Source organism: Leucopleurus acutus (assembly GCF_964270905.1).
Source record: "Leucopleurus acutus genome assembly, chromosome: 16".
NCBI classification, from domain to species: domain Eukaryota; kingdom Metazoa; phylum Chordata; class Mammalia; order Artiodactyla; family Delphinidae; genus Leucopleurus; species Leucopleurus acutus.
In genome coordinates, this window is record NC_139158.1 from 8,776,755 (window position 1) to 8,787,179 (window position 10,425).

The window sequence follows — 10,425 nt, forward strand, 5'->3', positions numbered from 1 at the left end:
TTTCTCTAGCTGCAGTGAGCGGGGGCTACTCTTCGTTGTGGTGTGCAGGCTTCTCATTGCGGTGGCTTCTCTTGTTGCGGAGCACAGGCTCTAGGCCCGTGGGTTTCAGTAGTTGTGGCATGTGGGCTCAGTAGTTGCGGCTCGCGGGCTCTAGAGCACAGGCTCAGTAGCTGTGGCGCACGGACTTAGTTGCTCCGTGGCATGTGGGATCTTCCTGGACCAGGGCTCGAACCCGTGTCCCCTGCATTGGCAGAAGGATTCTTTACCACTGTGCCACAAGGGAAGTCCAAAACTAAGAACTTTTATGTGTCAAAGGACACCATCAAGGAAATGAAATGACAATACACAGAATGGGAAAAAAATGTTTGTAAACCACATATCTGACAAGGGTCTAGTATCCAGAATATATAAATAACTCAACAATAAAAGAAAACCCAATTAAAAAACTGGGCAAAGTGTCTGAATGGACATTTCTCCAAAGAAGATATACAAATGGACGATAAGAAAATGCTTAACATCATTAACCATTTGGGAAATGCAAATAAAAACCATAATGAGATACCACATTACACTCCCCAAGATGGTTATAATTTAAAAAAGAAAAAAGAGGAAATCACAGTGTTAGTGAGGATGTGAAGTCAGAACCCTCATACACTGCTGAGGAGAATGTAAAATACTGAAGCCACTGCGGAAAACAGCAGTAGTTTTTCAAAAAGCTACACGTAGAATTACCATATGACTCAGAAATTCTAATCCTATGTACAAACCTGAGAGAATTGAAAAACCGGCATTCAAACAAGAACTTGCACAGGAATGTATATAGCAGCATTATTCATAATAGCTGAAAAGTGGAAACAACCCAAATGTCCATCAATTGATGGATGGATAGACAAAATGTGGTGTATACACACAGTGAAATATTCAGCCATAAAAAAGAATGAAGTACTGGGACTTCCCTGGTGGCACAGTGGTTGAGATTCTGCCTGCCAATGCAGGGGACACAGGTTCAAGTCCTGGTCTGGGAAGATCCCACATGACACGGAGCAACGAAGCCCGTGTGCCACAACTACTGAGCCCACATGTCCCAACCACTGAAGCCCGCGCACCTAGAGCCTGTGCTCCACAAGAGAAGCCACCGCAACGAGAAGCCCGCGCACCTCAATGAAGAGTAGCTCCCGTTTGCCGCAACTAGAGAAAGCCCATGTGCAGCAATGAAGACCCAACACAGCAAAAAAAAAAAAACAATGAAGTACTGAAACATGCTGTAACATGGATGAACCTTGAAAACATAACGCTGAGTGAAAGAAACAAGTCCAAAAGGAGGACATATTGTATGATTCCATTTTTATGAAAAGCCCAAAGTAGGCAAATCCAGAGACAGAAAATACACTAGAGGTTGCAAAGGGGTGGCAGAGGCGGAAGGGAATGGAGAGTGAGTACTAACAGGCATGCTGTCTCTTTTTGGGGATGATAAAAATGTTCTAGAATTAGTGGTGATGGTTGCCTAACTCCAAATATACTAAAAATGACTGAGGGAGTTCCCTGGTGGTCCAGTGGTTAGGACTCTGTGCTTTCACTGCTGTGGGCCCGGGTTCTAGCCCTGGTCAGGGAACTAAGATTACAAGCCACACAGCGCAGCCAAAAAAATAAAAATAAAAAATAAAAATAATTACAAAATAAAAGTGACTGAACTGGGTACTTTAAAATGGTGAATTTGGGACTTCCCTGGTGGTGCAGTGGTTGGGCGTCCGCCTGCCAATGCAGGGGACAGGGGTTTGTGCCCTGGTCCGGGAGGATCCCACATGCCGCGGAGCGGCTGGGCCCTTGTGCCACAGCAGCTGGGCCTGCGCTCTGGAGCCAGGAGCCACAACTACGGGCCTGGGGCCCGTGCTCCGCAACGGGAGAGGCCACCACAATGAGAGGCCACCGCAGTGAGAAACCCGTGTGCCGCGCCGAGGAGTGGCCCCCGCTCGCCGCAGCTGGGGAGGGCTCGTGTGCAGCGGCGAAGACCCAACGCAGCCAAGAAATGGATAAATAAATAAATTTATAAAATGGTGAATTTTATGGTATGTGAATTATATTGCAATGAAAATATGTGCAAAAGAATACAAATTTTAAAATAAACTAAAAGCCTGATGGGATTGTAGGCCAAAAAGAATGAATTTTCCTGTGTGTAAATTTAAAAATAAATTTTAAGTGTGAAGAAACTTCAAGTTTCTTGAGGGTAGACCCTATGTTTGCATCAGATTGATAACTCCCAGAGAGGTGAGTACATTGCTTTATGCTTAGAAGTTGCAGATTAAAGTAAATGATTATTAAATCAAAGTTATTTTCTTTGAGCAAACATCGGCACCTTTAGGGCAATTACTCTTTCATTTCCACAGCTTAATGCTGACAAGAGGTTCCTATTTCTCTGTGATTGACAAACCTTCATTCCAGTGAACGCACATTGACCTGCAAACTCACTTTCTGAGCTATTGCCAGATGTCAATTTGGGTCAGCATGCCCTAAGCCTTCCAGAGAAACAAACCCTCCACCCACAACTTTTCTTCTATACTGTCTAACCCAACTTCCTCCATCTCCTTCCCAGAGTTCCTATACATGTGTACACATACACAGCCCCGCAATGGATTGTGACATGATCAAGAAATAACCTTTCATTGGGTCAAGCCACTGAGATTTGCAGGTCTATCTTTCTTATTAAGGCCCTGGAGTAAAAGGATGGTAGACGCACTCAAAATGGGGTCCTTGAGGGAAACTTAGTAAAGGGACTCTTTGTAAAGGTGTGGGCCAGGTAGGCTGGTAGGTACCCCAGGGCTGGGAATGACTAAGAGTCATTACACCTCCAGGGCCTGAGGGGTAAGAGGAGGGTGTCATTCCTGGGCCTGATGAGGGCAGCTGTACCAGGACACGGATGAGCTAACTTCCTGGCGCCCCCCATTGGTCAACACCCCTGAAGCCAGATGGCCACGGAGCCTCCTGATATGACGCATAAAGGTCAGCCTACTCCACAGAGAAGGATGGAGAAGGGTGGAGGGTGTGTCTGGGGGGATGGAAAATATCCTGCCCACCCTGTTATAGCTGCCACTGCTCTTACCCAAAATTACACCACAGCTAAGAGTCCAATCTCCTTTATAGGAGTTTATTCCCTAGAGTTTGTGCTGCTGGTAGTGGGTGGGAGGGTGAGAAGGTGGGAATACACGCATCAGCTTTTGAATCAGAATACCTGAATTTAAGGGGATAATAGGATTTACTTCCCAAATCTGTGAAGAGCAACAAACAAGTTAATATTTGTGGAAGAGTTTTATAACGTGCTATCCAAAAATAATTTACTGGAGTTACGCCCCTCCCCTGTGTGTCCCTCCTGAGGATCACCAGCCAACCCAGACTGCATTCCCGAGGACTTACATCTTGCCCCCTCCACATGCACTAAGTTCCCACTGTGCTGTCCTCAGTTAGGTCTCCATTTTCCCCAGGAGCTTCCCCTCTGGAGAGGACACGGGAAGGACACAGATGCTGGAGCCAAATAGAAGTGGGGTTGAATCCTGGTTTTGCCACTCACCAGCTGGGGACCTGGCTTAATCCTCTTCACTTTAACTTCCTCATCTGTAAAATGGGTACAATAAAGCTTCCCTCAAAACATTAGAAGTAATATATGTAAGACACATGACAAAGCAAGTGGCCAATAAATTGTAGCTGTGATTATTGACCCTCCACTAGTGGCAGATCAATCTCCTGCCGGAAAAGATAGGGCTCAAATCCCACCTGTGAATTCCTCACCACCGGAAGTGAAGTAGAAACTCCTCACTGTTGGGAGGTAGGAACCTAAAGGAGAAATCCGAGAGAGAGCCTGTTTACATTAGATGGTAAAGGCACCCACTGGCTGGAGGAATTAAAAGATGTACGTGAGTATGCTGGGGGAGGTGACAGAGGTCAATCTGATCTTTTAGGGAGATTCAGACCTTGGAAAGAGAAGCCAAGTAGGGAGAGAAAGGAAGCAGAAGGATGGCCTGGTTTGCGTTCTTTTGTCAAAAAGAGTGAGGAAAGCCAAGAATGAAGGGGGAATCCATACACACACACAAACAAACCCAGGAGAATCCCCCTCCGGTTGCCATGGCAATGGGGATGAGTCAGGTGTGGCAACAAGAATCCAGAGGGGTCACGATTCACAAATAGTCTCTTAGCTCGGTTTGGGGGCAGATATGGGGAGAATTTTGAGAAGAGTTTGTGACTCTGGCCTGCTCCTGGGCTGCCGCAGCTGGCAGTAAATCCTGGAATTGCACATCCGTGATGTCTTGCCTCCACGGTGTCTGCTTTGCTGCCTGGAAGGAATCACAGCCTGGTGAAAGGCAAAGACCCCTCTTCGGGGCCCCTGCGTGGGTCAGCCTGGCACTGGCTTGGGATCCCACACTCGCATCAGCAGGCAGCCATCCCCTGGGGATTGGGGAGTGGCACACGTGCACTGAGACATTCAAGCCCCCTCATCGGGGGAGACAGGCAGGGTGACGCAGGGGAAGGAACACAGTATGGGAATCAGAAGACCAGGGCTTACGTCCCAGCCCTGCCTCCTCTGATCTGGGTTTCAGGCACCATTTCAGCCCCTCTGGGCCTGTAAAATAGGCCTAATAAGTCCCAATAAAGCTGTTTTTATTCAGAATCAACCAATTTTCACTGATTCTATGGTTTCTTGAACGGCCATCCTGGGGAGTGGACTGGGAAGGAGGTTTAAAACCATATATCCTCAGAACTTTTCTGGTGGCGTAGTGGTTAAGACTCTGCGCTCCCAATGCTGGGGGCCTGGGTTCCATCCCTCGTCAGGGAAATAGATCCTACATGCGTGTCACAACTAAGGAGCCCGCATGCTGCAACTAAGACCTGGCACAACCAAATAAATAAATAAAATATTTTTAAAAGATAAAGCTATTAAAAAAAATTTATGTTCATCAAACACAAAGAGAAGATTTATATGAAATCAGCAGATACAAATTTGCATACATGAAGAAAATGTTCCTCAAATCTTAACCTTTCTACCCAAATGACAAATTCCTCTCCATGAAGCACAGTCTGATCTCTCTTAAGTAGAAATCGATCCCTCCCTCCCCTGGAGTTGGGTGACACTCAGCTGCCCGCTTGGGACTTGAGCGAGTTACTGGTCTTCACCGACATGTTACCTACTTTGTAAGTGTTTCTTCCCCACTCCAGATGTTTCCTTCCATGTGGTGGGAGTCTGTTGGCAATACACTCCTGGCCTTTCTCTGTCTGTCCGCTTACTCTGTTCCAGAGAAGTTGGAATAACTTAGTTGCCTGGAAAGTTTGGAAGGAGAAATCAGGTGTCTCCCCTCACCTCCCACCATCTTCCCCTTTGCTTATGAGCTGGTTCCTTCCCTCGGAGTATATTTTCTGTTGGCTTCGAGGAACACATTCCCCTTACAGGCCTGCCCTACCCAGCAAAGCGTCGATTGGGCAGAAAGGTTTTTAACTCTGGGCTTGTATATCAGGGATCCCATTTTGGCTCTTATACCAAGCTGCTATCCTCCAATCTAGCCTATATTAGCAATAAAAGAGTCATTTTGATTGTCTGTATGTGGCTTCCTTTGTCTTATGTCTTAGTTCAGAACTCAGGTAGAAAGAGGGTTCTGTTACTTACAAAACAGAAACAGACTCACAGACTTCAAAAACAAACTTATGGTTACCAAAGGGGAAAGGAGAGAGGGGAGGGATAAATTAGGAGGTTGGGATTAACATATACACACTACTATATATAAAATAGATAATCAACAAGGACCTACTGTATAGCACAGGGAACTCTGCTCAATATTCTGTAATAACCTATACGGGAAAGGAACCTGAAAAAGAATGGATATATGTATATGTATAACTGAACCACTTTGTTGTACATCTGAAACTAACACAATATTGTAAATCAACTATACCCCAATATAAAATAAAAATTAAATTAAAAAAGAGGGTTCTGTTCATTGGCCCTGTGGTAGATAGTATTATTGTTCCAAATATTCACTGTTCTTCCCTAGAGAAGATTATTCCCCCCACACTCCTGAAGTCATTTAGGAGCATTTACTGAATGTAGCTAATGAACCATGTGAGTAGAAGTATCCTTCTACTTCAGGCTTCCACCATTGCTCTTTGTACTTTTTCTCTGCCATGAGGCTGGTTTGTTCCAGATAAGAGCTGCTCTTGCAGCCTGGGACATGGAACATAGCTGGGCTGACCACAGAATAACATGTAAAGTGAGCAAGAAATAGCCTTTACTTCTTTTGGTAGGCTACTGAGATCTGTGGGTGGTTATTGAAACATTATAGTGAATACTGACCTATACAAGAATTGGTACCTGGAAGTACGAAAATCTAAAAATAAGTGGCATTGTTTTTGGGGCCATTAGAGATTGGGAAAAAATGGCAGTCCATGTTTCACAGTGGCAAAACCTTTGTCAAAACTATCACCTGAGCTAACCGGGAAGGAAGATGATTTAGCTAATGAACTTTTGGCTTTAGATAAAGAGATGAGAAATTTGGTAGCATGAGTTGGTTTTACTCGGTCGTATCTGACAAATATTCATGAAACCAACGAAATTTTTGAGAAAGTTGTAGCATTAAAAGAACCATTAATCTGAGCTAAAAGAAAGAGTGACTATTTCAGTACTTGAAATCATCCTTGGACCCTCCAACATTCTACAGGAAGGAAGCAAATTGAGAAAGTTACTCAGCCCCCATGGAGAACTTATTGTCCAATGTCTACTTCAGATATGGCCGCTGGGTGTAATGATGTAGTCAGAGCTTCGTAAAGAGTGAATCCAAGAGCCACAGGGAACGATGGACTAGGGAGACACTTCCAGAGACAGAATCTAGACCCAGTCAAGGAATTTTCCCCAGTCCCAGGTAAGCGGCCTTCCATCTTCCCCTGTCTGAGTGGGAGTGTTTACTATGGTTAACCTTTCCTGTTCCACCATTGCATGTTGGCGAATATTGGGGTGGAGGGAGGCCTGGAAGTCAAGGAATTTCCCCCAATCCAAAGTAGGGAACTTTTGCCAGGAGGATTTTAGAAACGGCTTATTAAAACATTATTTAATTATAAAATGAAATAAAACATCATCTTCTTGGGACTTCCCTGGTGGCGCAGTGGTTAAGAATCCGCCTGCCAGGGCTTCCTTGGTGGCGCAGTGGTTGAGAGTCCGCCTGCCAATGCAGGGGACACGGGTTCATGCCCCGGTCCGGGAAGATCCCACATGCCGCAGAGCGGCAGGGCCCGTGAGCCATGGCCGCTGAGCCTGCACGTCCAGAGCCTGTGCTCCGCAACGGGAGATGCCACAACAGTGAGAGGCCCGCATACCGCAAAAAAAAAAAAAAAAAAAAAGAATCCGCCTGCCAATACAGGGGATATGGGTTCGAGCCCTGGTTCAGGAAGATCCCACATGCTGTGGAGCAACTAAGCCCGTGAGCCACAACTACTGAGCTTGCGCGCCACAACTACTGAAGCCCATGCGCCTAGAACCTGTGCTCCGCAACAAGAGAAGCCACTGCAATGAGGAGTCTACACACCACAATGAAGAGTAGCCCCCGCTCGCCACAACTAGAGAAGGCCTGCACGCAGCAATGAAGGCCCAACGCAGCCAAAGGTAAAATAAATAAATAAAAAATTTAAAAATCATCTTGTTTCGGCAAACACGAGCAACTTTAGGGCAAATATTCTTCCATTCTCATGGCCCAGTGCTGACCAGAGGTTCACATTTCTCAGTGTTACCTTCACTGACACAAACACGCGCTGACCTGGATCCCTTTCTGAGATGCTGCCCACTGCCAGCCTAGGTTAACGTGCCTTCCCGAGAAACAAACTCAGTCTGACTGTGTCCCAACCACAACTTCTTCTACACATTGTAACCCAAATTCCCTTGCTCCTTTCCATCTGCAGCTGAATCTCTCGACACACGCACACACCCCTATCTCAATCCCTTGACAACTCCCCAGAACAAAAAGTTCCCTTCCTTCCGGAAGTCAGCTCTTTGGTAAACCTCGACTCTGCTGACAGCCTAAATTTACGTTAATCTCGTTCTTGCTAAAGAGTTGAGAATTCCTTTTCACCGATAAAACCCATCTGTATTTCACAGGAAGTCACCTCTGAGTCACAGGCGGAAGCACCAGGCTATTCAAAGGCTGCCCTCTATAGGGAAGGGCTGGGAGAAAACATTCGAGCCCAACAGGCTTGAGCAATAGTGAACAGACCTTGTTCTTTGGAATCACATGAAACGAGTCTCTTCCATTGCAAATGGTGCCATTTGGAGATTTACAGGTGGCGATTATGACCCTCTAAGTCTCCTGTTCTTCAGGTTAGATATCCCCACTTTTTCACATATCTGCAAAAGGGAGGAAGAGCTAAGTGTTTCATAAAATGTAAAGTACCACATCGCCTGAAGTTATCCCATTGCATGGATTCAAACCTCAGTCTCCATCCTGTTCCCCCTCCTCTAAACACAATCCACTCTGTGAATAACTTTCACACAGAAAATAACCCAAAATATCGGCAAGGCTTCACGTGCAAAATTATTCACCACAGCATTATTTGTAACGGCAAAAAGAATCCAAAAATCAACTTCAGTGAGAGGTTCAGTAACTTCTCAGCCTCTTTCTCCTCCAATGTAGTGTGTTTCAAAATAAGAAACCAGCTCTTGGGGCCAATCACTGTCAATCGTCAGCTCGGAAAAGCCATCAGTCACATCACTAAGTAGAAGAAAGGCGAACACATTTAACCAGTTGAAACCAAACTGTCAAACCAAAGTGTCAACCAGTTATCTCATCTTTCACGGCAAAAATGAGTTATGGCCAATTAGCTACGTGGTGAAAATGTGTCTGGCAAGAATGCTTGTGGCAAAGATGCTGACAGCAAAGATGCTTGAAGGTGAAAGTACCTGGGATTGTTTCGAGGGTTAAATAGAATGCTTACCGTTTCTGGCAGGTGGTGACATTTGTCAGTGATAAGTTCTCCTTACTAGGAAGGGAGACTAACTTGCCACTGTGAGCCCAAGCTGCAAACAATGAATACTGTTCTTTGGGCCAAAACATGGGCACTGAGACACAAAGCTGAGGGGCAAAAGGGGAGGGAAGGCTAGCCTGGGGAAATAAAGCTATCTTCTGATCAGATAAGGCTTCCTAAAGCTAAGACAACGTAACAAATATCGGTTGAACATCTACTTTGTTCCACAGGGTTCTTCTGTGTATTGGGTTCAGGAGGAGGTCCCACAGCAGGTTAGCAGCAGAGTTGGAACTAGAATTTGGGTCCCATCATCTTGACTCAGTACTAAGGAAGTGTGGGTGGGAGTTGTGTTTCCCTGGAAGGAGTAGAGATTTCACTTTAAGTCAACCTGGAAAGAGGCCAGTCCTTGGACAGTAAATGGCGGGGTGGGGGAGTGGAGGGTGGGAACTCCTCCGACTGGGCTCAGACTGGACTGGAGGAAAGCAAAGGTCTCTCTCTCTCTCCTGGCCTCAGGCCCATTGAACATGTGCTCTGAGGCACAGGCAAAGGGATGGTTCACTTGATGCGTCAAGCTGCCTAGGCTGAGATGCCCAGGTGTTGGTTGAACACCAGTCTAGATGTGGCTGTGGAGGTACTTTTTAGATGTGATTAACATTTGAATCAGTAGACCTTGAATAAAGCAGATCCCTATAATGTGGTGGGCCTCATCCAATCAGTTGAAGGCCTTAAAAGCAAAAGCCTGAGGGTTCCTGAAAAGAAGCAATTCTCCTCCTGCAGACTGTAACATAAACCTCCTCCCTGAGCATCCGGTCAGCTGCCTGTGGAATTTGGACTCGACACTGTGACATCATCCTGAATTTCCAGCCTGTCATCTTGCCCTACGGATTTTGGACTCGTCCTCAACCATAATCCTGTGAACCACTTCCTTCAAATAAATCTCTATCTCTATTTCCGTAAGCTCTAGCTCTAGCTCTACACCCTAACGGTTCTGTTTCTCTGAGGATCCTCACTAACACAAACAATTTCTCCAGAAACCGACTCCTGCGAGAGCTGAGGCTGGGAGTGGGGCAAGGGCAGTGCTGGAAGGGGTCCTGTGGGGGGATGGGCACCCGTGGACTCCGGCTGCAGCCCCTCCCAAGACTCAGCTGGGAGGGTGTGCACCAGGGTCAGCAGATGTTGGGCTTGCGAGCCAAATCCTCGCCAGCCCATCGTGTGCAGCTCACGGAGCTAAGACTGGGTTTTGTACATTTCAAGGGCTGTCAAAACAAACAAACAAACAATCAAAAAGAATAGGTGACAGAAGACTGTATGTGGCCCACAATGTCTAAAATATTTATGATTTGACCCTTTACGAAAACAAGTTTGCAGACCCTGCTATGGCTTATTATCCATTAACGTCCAATAGACTTTCGTCAGATGTTATAGTCTGATTGCAGCGGC